This window comes from Morus notabilis, unplaced genomic scaffold (genome assembly GCF_000414095.1).
Source record: "Morus notabilis unplaced genomic scaffold, ASM41409v2 Scaffold789, whole genome shotgun sequence".
NCBI classification, from domain to species: Eukaryota; Viridiplantae; Streptophyta; class Magnoliopsida; order Rosales; family Moraceae; genus Morus; species Morus notabilis.
Window position 1 is genome coordinate 187,696 of NW_010364361.1, and position 14,186 is coordinate 201,881.

A 14,186-nucleotide genomic window follows, 5' to 3' on the forward strand; every position below is an offset into this window, starting at 1 on the left:
AGGTGTTTCACTTGTTTACTTAAAGAAAAAAATTCTAGAAAGACATCAATATATAGTGCTAATATAATATTACAACTTAAAGATATAAAAAAACCTTTAATATATATATATATATATTGATTATAAGCTTAGGTCTCGTTCATTTTACCGATTCGAGTTTTCAGTTTTAAGTTTTTACAGTAAAAAGCTCTTAGAAAAGATCACATCTAACGTTTTCTGCTACAGTAAAAAAACTCTAAAAAAATATCACATCTCAACTCAAATTGAAAACTCGAATCTGCTAAGTGAACGAGACCTTAATATCACAATAATTCCTCACTTAACTCTATGTTAGAGTCTTACATTTGAATGGTTACTTAATTCAAATAGTAATAATTACGAGGATGATGATAACCACGACGGCTATAAAAACTACAAGTAGTGCAAAAGCACTATATTATTAGGGTTACTTTTTAGTGATGCTTTATAAAGACATGAATATATAGTGTTTAACACTACAATCCACAATGAGACGGATCTAATGTACGTTGACTACTAGATATTACTTTAAAGTAGTCATCACTTTTTTTTTTTTGTTTGACATGACTCACCAATATTATTGTGTATGCATTTAGGTCCAGTTCATTTCACCGATTTGAGTTTAGAGTTTGAGTTTTGTTACAGTAAAAAGCTCTCAGAAACAGTCACATTTAACTTTTTTACTACAGTAAAAAATTCTCACATAAAATCACATCTCAACTCGAATTAAAAACTCAAATTAGTAAACTAAATCAGCCTTAGCGTTATAATTTTCCAAATGTGTGAAAACTACCTTTGTGGTTAGAGACGAGCAGTATTCCCAGCCGACACAAGTTTCAGGACCAGACCAAACGTCACAATTAAACATAACACCCCAAGTTAAATAAATTAATGATCTGCTCGTAGTGCTCATTAGCTAAAAGCTTGTCAAAATTTCCATACCATACCTGGGCATTGCTTAATTATTTAAAAAATGCTTAGAGATACCAATTATGTGTAAACACCATAATTTATAGGTGATGGATGTAATCCATCAAGTGGCGAACAATATTGTTAAGTAATATTAGTGATGTCCAACACCACGTCCAATGATCATTCTATACTAAATAAGACTATAAATAGGATTTATATTCTTTTAAGCCTGATTGACATTAGGAGTATACTAAATAAGACTATAAATAGGATTTATATTCTTTTAAGCCTGATTGACATTAGGAGTATTGCTTAAGTAATCGAAAAATGTTTGGACGCATCAATAGTATCCAAACACTACAATTGATAGACAATGGACTTCATCGATAAGGATAATTTTGGAGAATTATTATTTAGTGGTATTTAATATCACATATTCATAGAAGGTCAATCTCAAAGTATAAGTCCACAAATAGGGCCCACCTTTTTAATTGTCGTATAAAAAACTATGAGTTATCTAACCGTGAGCATATGCATACGTGTCCTTAATATTATTCTATTATTTTCGGCGGGTGTGAGGAAAATAGTCATAAATCAGCAAGATAAGCAAAGCCGAACAACTTGTGTTGTTTAGTTGGGAGATTCGTATCAAAATTCGAATTATGGTTCGTGGTTCACTATAATATTTTCTCATAAAAAATACATGTAAATCAAAAATAATTATAATCTCATGATTTTAATCTATAAACCAAACGTCTAATATTTGCTCTAATCCGAAAAATTGGTTACAAATTTCATCAGCACACCAGTCTCGCCTAAACCTCATTAATTAGATGCAAACAACATGGATATCTAGCTCTTCAATTTTATTTTGAGTTAATTATTTCGTTTCGTCAGCAATATTACCCAAAATTGTGGATGTAGACGTAGTTGGCTTATCAGCAAATTTTTTTTTTCTTTGAACATTTACTGTATTTTAGAGAGATTTTTTTTGGTAAGTACTGAAGAAATGAACTATCAAAAGGATTTTATTTTTAAGTGATAATTGTTTATTTTGTATTCTTTTTTAATATGATGTGATTTTTATCAACTCTAAATGTTAGAAATTGACTCTATCAGTAAAGAATCTCTATCAGAAAAACACCCCTATTTTATAACTTTAATTCAAAATTAGAGAAATTCTGTTAATTTCATTTCTACATTTGCCTAATTAATTGAGATATTAATGCTCCGACAATTAATAGCGTTTGTTATGTGTCATGTTTTATTCGCGTGATTTAATCACTGATTCACTATAAACACTCCTTTCTTTTGACACAAATATTACTTGGAATGCGATTACATTAGCACTAATAGTCTCTTAAATTTCTTAATCTTAATTTACATTTAAAATGTGCCGATCTTGGAGTGTCGTTGCTTATTATTTTCTTAAATCAAGGAGTAAACACAATACCTTAATTTTCACTCAAAATTGAAGTGTGAAGGGCTATTCTGTCAATTAACTGTAATAGAGTTTTAGTGCCACTCTTCCTGTACCACTTATAATTAAACTTCCTACCCAACCACCCAACAATTGAATTTTAGACTTAAATTGTTACTTTTTACACCATCCTTATCATAATTCCAAATAGGTCTTTACAACTAGATTGTATTTTTCCTTTTTTTTTTCCACCCACCTACCAACCAACACGATATATATAGCTGATGAAATTGTGTGTACGAGATCTTTCGATTTCAATTACAATATATATAACAAGAAATTAAGCCTTATTTTTCAATTTTTAAATATTATTTTTTACAATAAGCGTGATCTTCCAATTTCTCAGCATAAGAAAATCTTCTTTTCAATTGTTCTTTATAAAATTATCTAGGTTTATTTTAATCACGCTGTCTTCAGAAACAAACTATTGAATTTCTAATGTTTACAGTTACAACACGTTACCAATCCAATATGCTTGCATATTTATCCAGCAACAAATGTGGTCTCTAATGAAAAGAGGACACAACAGTTGATATGCATTGTATTTAATATGGTATACTATATATATATATATATATATATGAGTTAATCTTGCAAATAGTTTCGAATTTCATCTTCAATCTCACTTTAGTCACTCACTTATATAAAAAGTCCTGAACTTAGTCCATAATCTATCAATTTGTTTCAGTTTTAGTCTTTTTTCTTAATTGGGTGTTAAAAAGAAAATAAGATATGCATGTGATGCTAATAGAAAATAGCATTATGTTAACATCACACGGAAAATGGATGTGATTCTAACACAAAAATATACAATAACACTATACTGAAGATCCATCTCTGTTTTTTACTGTTTTTAATACACAATTTATAAATAAATAAATAAAAAGACTACAACTGAAGCAAGCTGAAAGATCAATGCATCGTTTGGAACATTATAAAAATCAAGTACTAGAAGTGTGGGACGGTTAAATTCATGGACCACTTTTACGATTAATCCTATATGTATATATGTATGCAATATTTAATGGCCGGTTAGGGTGAGTTGTGTGAAAGGTATTTCTCAAAATAAATGTGTCCCCAAAGATAATCTTATTAATATTATATAATTCAGCAATAAATGAAACAAATTATTTAAAAATGACATTGCTAAGTCCAAAAAAGTTTCCCTATAAATACGTCCTTGGAAATTATCATAGATACGTACTTATTCATGAGAAGCTAACTCCAAAAATGGCAAGCTCCAGGAATGGCAATACTGCAAATACAGATAACGTTGTCCACACTCACAGAGCAGAAATTGAAGCTGTCCAGACAGTGCCACCATCGAAGATAACCGCTCCGAGAACGGTCCGACAAGTACTGTCAATGTCGGACGTTTCAGGAGTTTCCGGAGGGTGTCTAAACGTAGTTCTTTACTACAACAAGGCATCCGATCAAGGGGATTCCGGTTCGCTTCACGCCGGCTGGATAAAGGAGTCGCTCGCCGGAGCTCTGTCGGAGCAGCCGTTGCTCGCGGGGCGGCTTCAGAAAGGAGAGATCAACGACAACAATATTGTCGATGAAGAAGCAAAGAATATTGTTAATGTCGTTTCTAACGACGCTGGGGTTAGGTTGATTGAGGCGAGAATTGGTGCGACAATGGTTGAGTTTCTTCTTGAGACTAGTATGAGGAAGGAGGCTGAAGCTGAGCTTGTGTTTTGGAAACATATTGATCAAGTGGATCCTCAATTCTGTCCTCTGTTTTATGTTCAGGTATATGTGTGTATAGATAATTATTGTTATTATTATTGTTGTTTTTTAATTGGGTGTTTGAATTTGAACTCTCAACCTTAACATTGGAGGTAAGAGCGTGGGAACTCTCAAACCCGTGCCATGATAGTGTGAGTGAAACTGAACCAATTATTTGAGTAAATTGAGTCGTGTCCTTTCCGTCTTAAAATTTCCTCTATAAACAATGGGATTGGGGGCAAAATTGTACCAAATACCTCGTTTCTTCCTTTAAAAAAATTCCATTTTAACATTTACATGGCAAGTTTAGGACGAGTACAGAGGTGAAAGTTTTTTTTATTTTTTATTTTTTTTTATTTTTTATTTTTAGCTGAATAGAGATCACGTATATTTGTTTTACTCTAATTCATTTGCTTTTAATGTGGTTATTTCTTGGTAATCAAAAGATATATGTATGTGTTATATAGATTTATTAGCTTAGATGCTTACTACATTGACATGTAATTTTGACATCCTTTATTCAAATCTCATCTCATATTTATTAAAAGTGGTACAAAAGAGAAAAGACATATATGATCATTTGTTGAGGTGTTATACTTTATTACAGGGCAAAAAAAAAAAAAAAAAAAAAAAAGGATTCTGACTGAAAACCTTAATATAGATTATCACATCCATGATGAGCCGGCAGCTAAAATGTCTGAAGTGTCTTACTAAACTCAATTTATTTATTAATTAATTTTGATTTTTTCCTATCAATCCCAGGTTACCAAATTTGAGTGTGGTGGATACTCCTTTGGAATAAGTTGTAGCCTTATCCTGGCTGATCTTTTTCTGAAGGAAAACTTCCTCAAGAGATGGGTTGACATCCACAGAAATTTGCTGTCCAAACATGAAATACCTAAAACGCCCCTATTTTACCTACCAAATCTAAAAAAAGATGTTTCTTTAATTAATGCTGACATTATTAGCTCTAGTCCTACCAGAGACTCAGGGAAAACCATGATCTTCAATATTGTTTCTGCTAAGCAATATCATGTGTATTCAGTGGAAGATCTCAATACACTAGCAAGGCTTTCTGTTGAGGAGGCAGAGAGCGAGCTAGGCACCAAATTTGGTCCAGATTTCCATTTGATGTCTGTGAGCGAACCCGAAAATGTGATTAAGATAGAAAAGTGCTCAAAACATGTAATTAAGCCAAAGATAAGTGTCCAAAATCGAATTGATAGTGCAAGTTGGGGCGATTTTGGAGCCAACGAGCTAGAATTTCGCAAAGGGAATCGGGCACTTTGTGTTTCCTATTGGATTGGATCGGTTTCGGACGAACTAGTCGTGGCAATCCCGTATTGGTCGATCGACCACGGTGTGTTTGGATTGAAAATGATTATTGGAGTTCCACAATAGATGATGGAACTTTGTTAGTGTGAAAATTTTTAGTAAATAATAGTGTCATGTAAAAAGTAAAGGTCAATGTTTGTATTTAACGCTCTAGTTCCAAATTAAATTATGTTTTTCCTTTTTTTTTTTTTTGGTCAAGTTGGAGTGTGGTCAAATATACGTATTTTTTTATTTCAGGAAATCATGTTTTTGTAAGGACTTCATACATATACTATCCTCTCCCATAAAAGAAAAGAAAAAAGGACCTTATAATATACAAGGAATGACTATATATATATATATATATAAGGAATATATGACTCTATTTTGACTGATCGATTAATCTCTACAAGACCATCCTAGTCTCATGCTGCGATAAAACTTTTTTTAATTTCTCAAGGATTTTATAAGATGTAAGGGTTCTATTTTAAACAGTACATATACCAAGCTTTGTCTCTTATGCATTTTTTATTATTATTATTTTGATGTGTTTGATTAAATATAATGTGAGAAAAAAATGCATTACCGACAGAAAGCCTTTCTTTAATTTTCATGCTTATTTCCTTCTAATTTCTGACAATTGAGGACTAAACTGAGTTGAACGACAATTACACATTTCCATGGGCTTTTTAATTAGCTGCTTCAGAAATAATGAGGAGAATCACCAATTAAATAGGAAAATTTTAAGCTCGTAACATATAGGCCTCGCTCACTTCGCAGATTCGAGTTTTCAATTTGACTTGAAATGTGATTTTTTCTGAGAGTTTTTCACTGTAGCGAAAAAAGTTAAATGTGACATTTTCTGAGAAATTTTTACTATAAAAATTTAAATAGGTAAAATGAACGAGGTCATATAGGCGTTCCTATATAAATTGCGCTTTGTAATACTATTGTCATTTCAAGATTTTCATGACGTTTTTTTCGCTTTTATGCTCGTTTCCTTTTTTTTCTGTTTCTTTTTTTTTTTTTTTTTTTTTTTTACGATGCCATCTTTCTCTTGATGTCGTCTTTTAGATTATTGTCTTTTTCATCTATTTCATCGTTCTGTTATCAAAGTTGTGTCCCAGTTACTGTGGTTTTATATGAATGTTGTTTTCCGATGCTAACGTCATCTTTAACTGTTTTCATTTTCATTATTGTTGTCGTTTTCTAGTTTACTCGTTTGTATATATTGATGACGTTTTCTAGTTTCCAATTGAAACCCTCTCTTTTTTTTTAATACATATTTTTGCTTTTCTTTTAGGTTGTTTTCGAATGTTGTCGTTTTTACTTTTTAGGGTATAATAGGATCCTTTGGAATATTGTTGTCGTTTTAGTTTTTCATGTTTTTTTTTTTCCTTAAGGATGTATTTTTTTTTTTTTTTTGAATGTCAAACTAGTTCATGTAGTTATAACCAAGGAGTCAGTTCAAATCATTCTTTGCTAAAGCTTTTAAGTTTTGGTTCGAACCGTTAGATTTGATATTTTGAAGAAGAAAAATTATGAATATGAGTTTATACCATGGTTTGAAACAAAACTTGAACCATTTTTTTAAATTTATATTTCAAACAAAACAAAAAGGTTTATACTACCATATTTCAAACCTGTTTACCAAGCAGGTCTATCCTCTTTCAAATTTCTAATTGATTTTATTCGTTAGTATAGTTCAAGTTTTCATATTGAAGTAGTTTTCTAGTTGTATGTCATTTTGTATTAGTGTCGTTTTTCGATAGTATTGGCATTCTCTATTTTCACTTTTTCGTATTACCGAGGTGTTTTTTTTTTTTTTTATGTTGCTTTTTGTACACCTTTGAGACGTTGAAGTATAAGTTCTTTTAATATTATTAACTTGCATACTTTGTTTCGACAGCTATAGGAAAAGGCCAGTGCCGCATATTGAGAAAAACGAGAAAAACACCATCGAACCACTATAAAACCAACGACACGGGCACCACATACACAGCGTATTGTCATCATCCAACATGACACTATTGACAATATTTGTTTGGGAATTCGTCTCCTGATTCGAATCATGGTTCGTAGTTCGTTACAGTATTTTTTCTTATAAAAAATACACGTAAATAAAAAATGATTCTAATCACATGGTTCTAATCCATGAACCAAACGTCTCCATTGTTGCGTAAGTGTCTTAAATTAAGTTCATAAAAGTTCATATTTCATATTTTTTAGTAAAACAATGTTTTATATTTTTAGATAAAGATTATTAAGAGTCTATAAATAAGTGTTTTGTATAAGATTTTATATGTGCTCAAAATAAAATGTGTATTCAGAGAAAAGTATAGAGAAATAGTGTCTCTTTTTTAAAAGAAAGAGAGAAAAGTGAGGAGAGAGATAGATAAATGTGTAAAGGGTTTAGGGTAGAGAGAGAAAGTGAGAAAGTTGTATGAGTGTGTAATTCTAAAACTATTAGTGAATTTTTCTCTCTTCAGTGGATGTAGGAAATTTTTGCAAACCACCTAAATCTTTGTCTTCTTTATTTTTCTGTTATTTTTGTTTCAGTTTATTTTTCTACTGTGTAAGTGTAGTGGTGTGTTTTTCCTAACAACTAGTATCAGAGTCGATGGTTCGTATGAGTCGAGCGATCACACTCGGTTGTAGTTCCACGTTGCCCCTCGTGGAGAGTTGGTGTTCCCACAGTTGGTGCTGTTGCAAGTGCGGATAGTTGAGCATTTGGTGGACTCACATGGTTTCGACTCTCTTTCCCATGCTTGAGTTGGCTCATGTTTGCAGTGTGATGCTTGGATGTGCTGACTATTAGAAACTTTGGTTCGAGGGGGAGCTTAGTGAACACACACATGAGGGAAAGATTGTTGTGAAGTGTTTTATATACACGGAATGACCCAAAACTTAAGAGGTTAACTTGTTGGGTCAAGTTGGGCTCCTGAAGTGTGTTGGGCCATTTTCGCATGTATTGTCTCCCCAACAACTGGTATTAGAGCTATGGTGAAGATTAAAAAAAAGTCAAGATGATGTTAGGGATAAAATTTAAGTAGATTAAGTAGTTTGATGGAAAGAGTAATTCAACATCTAGAAGAGTACGATCAAAGATGTTCTGATTCAGCAGAGATTACTGAAAACGTTGCAAGGAAAAAAACTAAAAAATATGAAAGATGAAGATTGAAAAGAATTGAAAGCGAAAGTGATAAGCACTATCGTTTAAGTTTGGCTCCTGAACTAAAATATAGTGTTATGAATGAGACATCTCCTTCTGAGTTATGAAAAAAAATTAGAAAAAGTTTATATATCAAAATACCTAACAAATAAATTATATTTGAGGAAGTAATTGTATAAGTTGAAGATGGATAAGAAAATTGATGTTAGGGATCATATAAATAATTTTAATAAGTGCATAACTCAATTGTTAAGTGTAGAAGTTAAAATTGATGAGAAAGATAAATCGGTAATTTTGTTAGCTTCCCTACCCAAATCATATGAGACATTGGTGACTACACTGTTAGTTGGAAAGACGAAGTTGACTGTGGATGAGGTGTCTAGTACTCTGTTAGAGACTGTAAATATGAAAAAGCCAAGTAGTACGTCTCATACTGTACAAGTTTTAGTGGCTAAGTCAGATTCGAAGAAGGGTAGGAGTAAGTCACGAGGGAGATGTTATGATAAGAGAGATGATCGTTCTCAATCCTATCTAAGGAAGGATAACGAATGCTATTATTGTCATAAGAATGGGCATATTAGGAGCAACTATGAAAAACTGATGAAACATCTAGAAGAAAAAAGAAAGCAAGAACCCCAACAGACTTTAAATTTTACAAATGTTATTGGTGACAAGTATGATAGTGAAGACGATATTTATTCTGTTATTGCCAATGAAAATATTTTTGACTCTTGGATTTTAGATTCTAGATGCCAGTTTCATATGTGCCCATATAGAGAGTGGTTTGATTCCTATAAGCTCTGTGATGTCGGTACTTTGTTGATGGCTAATGATTCTAGTACTAAAGTTGTTGGAATAGGTACTGTTAAGGTGAAGATGTTTGATGGAGTTGTGAGGACATTGACAAATGTTAGGCATGTTCCTCAATTAAAAAGAAGTTTGATTTATTTGGGAGCTTTGGACACTTTGGGTTGTGACTAATATGCGAATGGTGGTTTTATGTAAGTCAAGAGAGGTGATTTAATAGCCATGAAGGGTGAAAAAGTGAAAAATTTGTATAAATTGAATGGAACTACAGTTGTAGGTGGGGCTATGAAAGTGGAGCCAAGCCACAAGAATCTTCTTCTGTTGTGAAAGAAGTTACAGGAGTAAAAGAGTGCAACAAGATGATAAAGACAAGATGGTGAAGACTTGTAACAGTAAAGATACTTTGAAGAAGAAGAAGACAGTATCTCGTGTCAACTTTGATGAGAGTTTGAACTTGATAGATATTTATTTTTGTTGAAGCTTGCATTTTCGGTGTGATGACGGATTTCGAGATTGGATACCCAAATGAGTGAGTTGAGAGAATTTGAGTTAAGGTAGATATTGTTTAGTAAGTGACTCAAATTGGTTTTGAAAAAGTTACTATTTAGTAAGTTATTGTTTTCTATTTTTTGGTAACGGTTATTAGGAGTCTATAAATAAGTATTTTGTGTAAGGCTTTATATGTGCTCAAAAGACAATGTGTGCTAAAAAAAAGTGTAGAGAAAGAGTGTATCTTTTTTGAGAGAAAGAGAGAAAAGTGAGGAGAGAGATAGACAAGGATTTAAGGGGTTTTGGGTAGAGAGAAAATATAAAAAAGTTGTATGAGTGTTTAATTCTAAAACTGTTAGTGAATTTTTTTTCTTCTTCTGAGGACGTAAAAAAATTTTATGAGCCACTCAAATCTTTGCCTTATATATTTTTTTATTATTTTTGTTTCAATTTATTTTTCTTCTACATGAATATAATAGTGTATTTTTCCCTGACACATATGTATAGCACTATCAGAGACTCAAGAGAACAATGATGCGGGAGAAGCGACGCATCCTGAAAACCACTCAGAACAGCCAGTAGTACTCCCATAGCATTCTAAGATTCGGTACCCGAGTCTTGTAATAATAGCACCAGTCTCACCACTATTTTGGCCTAATCGTTGTGAGTTTGTGGACGAAAATACAGGGCTATAGCAATATTGTAGAGACAACATAAATACTTTTAAACCTTATTCAACAACTGAGGTTTGAAATGCACGTATATCTAAAAAAAAATATAGTGTTGTAGCCTTACTCATATCTCAATGCCAAATGAAAGAACTTAGATTTTAGAAAGTATATAAAAGAATCATTATATAAGTAAATTTGGAATTTATTAAGAATCAATATGAAAGGAATGCAAAATTTTATAATTTTCTTTACGAACGGACTCATTGATAATTCATTACTAACTGCATGAGTAAATTTATAAAAATTAGATAGAAAATAGAATCACTCCTTCTCACTTTTTCTTTCATAAATTACCACTTGAAAGGATGAATGTGGTTTATATTAGAAGATGTCATTGGTTATCACTTATCAGGTGATCACTAAGAAAATTATGATAACTAAATCATAACGAAAAGATATATAGTAACTAAATCACGTTATTAGTGTTTTTGCCAAGTGATAGTCAAGTAAACTGTTAAACACGTTCAATTGTGCGAGTATCAAAATACTTTTAGATTGTTAGTGAGCTAATATAATGAGACAGCAGTTGCCATTTCCAACAAAAAGGGTTGAAACTCAAGTCATTGTAAGTTCAAGACGCTTGTTCAAATTTAGCATTCCCATAGTTATGGAAGTAGTGTGGAGAGCCAACTATAGCAATACAACTCTCAAGACCAAAGATATGGAGTTGGCATGGAGGGCCCACTAGCTAGCATGCGCCTTTACAACTACGACATAAAACACTGGATTATTATTATCGATGTCTCTTAAACTTGAACATTATTTTAAACTTAAACTTTAACATTATTTTAAATTTGACGTAACGAACTTTAAAAACTCTCATTTTGTCTTTTAAATTTTGAATTAGGCCCACTTAATGTATTTATATTAAAAATTTTAGTAAAAACAGGTAGAGTGATCATGTGGTCTTTTTGTTATATTTTAACAAAATTCCTCGTTCATTTCATCGATTCGAGTTTTCAGTTTTAAGTTTTTACAGTAAAAAGTTCTCAAAAAATGTCACATTTAACTTTTTTTACTACAGTAAAAAGCTCTTAGAAAATGTCACATCTCAACTCGAATTGAAAACTCGAATCCGCGAAGTGAACGAGAGTGTTACAATCTCTATTGAAAGTCCACATGGTAAAGGACAAAATGACTATATTTAATCTTTTTTCAGTCAAAACGGAGGCATTAAAATACTTTTAAAATGACATTGAGACTATATCTAGATCTATGTGTAGAGAGAGAATGGAAATATTTAAATACTATTAAAGCAGCATTTTTTTTTTCTCTTGATTTTTTCACTTCACTTGTCTTCTAATATCTAGATTTTTAACAAATTTTTAGAGTTTAAAAAATATAAAAGAATGACTTTAAAATTGAAGATTTACATGAACAATAAATATTAATAATAGGCCAAGAAAAAAACTAATACATACATTTACCCAAATCATCTCGAGCGGCTGCACACGTGCAAATATTAATGAACAAGCTCAAACCAACTAGTATTTGAGGCATTTATTCGAGACGTGTCATATATCAACTAACCATTTATGTGACCGCTGTACAGGTTACAGATGGCCGGATATTTAAAATGTGTTTTATACACACACATATGTATATATGTGTGTGTGTTCCGTTGATTAATGTGGTCCATATTTCACATATATTTGGTAAAATGATTGTGGTTAAATATACTTGAATTAATCGAGCTTGAGAAGTTATCAGCACTGATGAGATAAATTGCATAACAAAGTTAAGGAAGGATCCTTCCAAGTGCTGATAAGATCATTAATGGACTCCCAAATAAATGATATTGGGATTGATTAAGATTCAAATTATCATTTTAGTTTTTAGTGTCTCATATAATATCTAAGTAATCTGATTATATCACATCATTTTAATGAACTCAAATATTAAAGTAGAAAAAAAAGTAATTTTTTTTTTTTACATAATATGATTAGTTGAATAACATATAATTAGAAAGGCCAGTGATGACCTATGTAAATAATTCCTCTTGGTAATATATGCAAATTGTCTAGACGGGAAAATTATTCTTTATTATTATTATTTTTTTTGTACACGGGGTGGGCAAGAGACTTTCCCTCTCCTAACATTTTCTCAATTATTAATGACGTTTCTTATTTACATTTGTCACGAAATATAGAGTAGTCAACAGGATTTGGTGGTTGTGTAAACTGAATGCGGCATCTGACACAAAATTTATTGTTTTAAAAAAAATTGAACTCCTAATCACAATCCTATATTTAATTTATTTGTTTGAATTTTATTGATTTAAATAAAAAATTTTAAATTATAAATTGTAGTTTGAATTGACGCTTAGATGTGTAGTTAAAGTTTTAATTTGAACATGAAATAAAATTCTAATTTGTGCTTAGTAAGTGTGAAAAGCAAAAAGAGTGGGCATCTTTTTACTGTTTAAAATTGTTTGAACGGTTGAACTTGAGGGGGGAACTAAACTTTAAGTTTGATTGTTTAACTCAATTCGAACGGGGAATATAATTTGAACTACATGTTTACCAAACATCATTTTAAACTGTGCTCATTGTTAAAAAAAATAAACTGAACTAAATTAATACAACAAACGGGCTAAAAAATTATACTAAACAATATTAGTTAATTACATGATGCCAGAACATAATTGCAAAACCCACGCAACATTAGGACAATGCAAAGATGCAACTTGGTTTTTTTTTTTTTTTTTTTTTCAAAAAAGAAATATTGGCAACAACATGTTTGTATCTCTAAAGGCATGCATGTTCTTTTTGTAACGTCTGATTTTCACGCAGGTGTTACAAAGAGTGTTACAACACTTTTAGCAACACCTGTAATTAATGATCAAGTTTTGTAGTGATCAAATGACAGTCAATGGAAACATACAGGAATCAAAAATAATACAGGAGAAAACTAAGGAACACCAAAAAATAAAATTGCAGTTCGGTGCGCACACCTACATCTACGGGGCCACGCCCAGACAGTGAACAATCCACTAAGTTTAAAGAATTACAATCACCAATCGGTCTTACACACTCAAAGACTTCCTCCTTGATGTCGTCGTCGCTGTGTAGAATCCTCTTAGTGGTTTTGTCTAGCGAGTGCCACTCGACTTCGAAAAACTTTCTCCCGAAAGCCAAATTCTTCAATTACGCACATATTTTTCCTGCAGATTATATTCTCCCTCAACCACACACGACCATCACCTCCTCTCTAGCAACCCACACTCCCCGAATAATCAAAAAAACAATCAATCCATACTTTCCCCATTTTTTCTTCTAAAAGAACAGCCTTAACAACCAATTACCTTCCCAAAAATACTTTCCATAGACAGAGCCAATCAAATAACTAAGTCAGCCTTCTGAAATTACATTCTCAAAAGGCTTGCTTTCTTCTATAGAAAGAATCAACTCAAAAATTACAGAGATAGAATCTCTATAACTGTTACAACATTTTGCCAAAAATTACCGACTAACAAAAGTCCTAACACTTTTCTTGTTACATTTTACACCATATGCAATGTAATTGTCAAATCGCC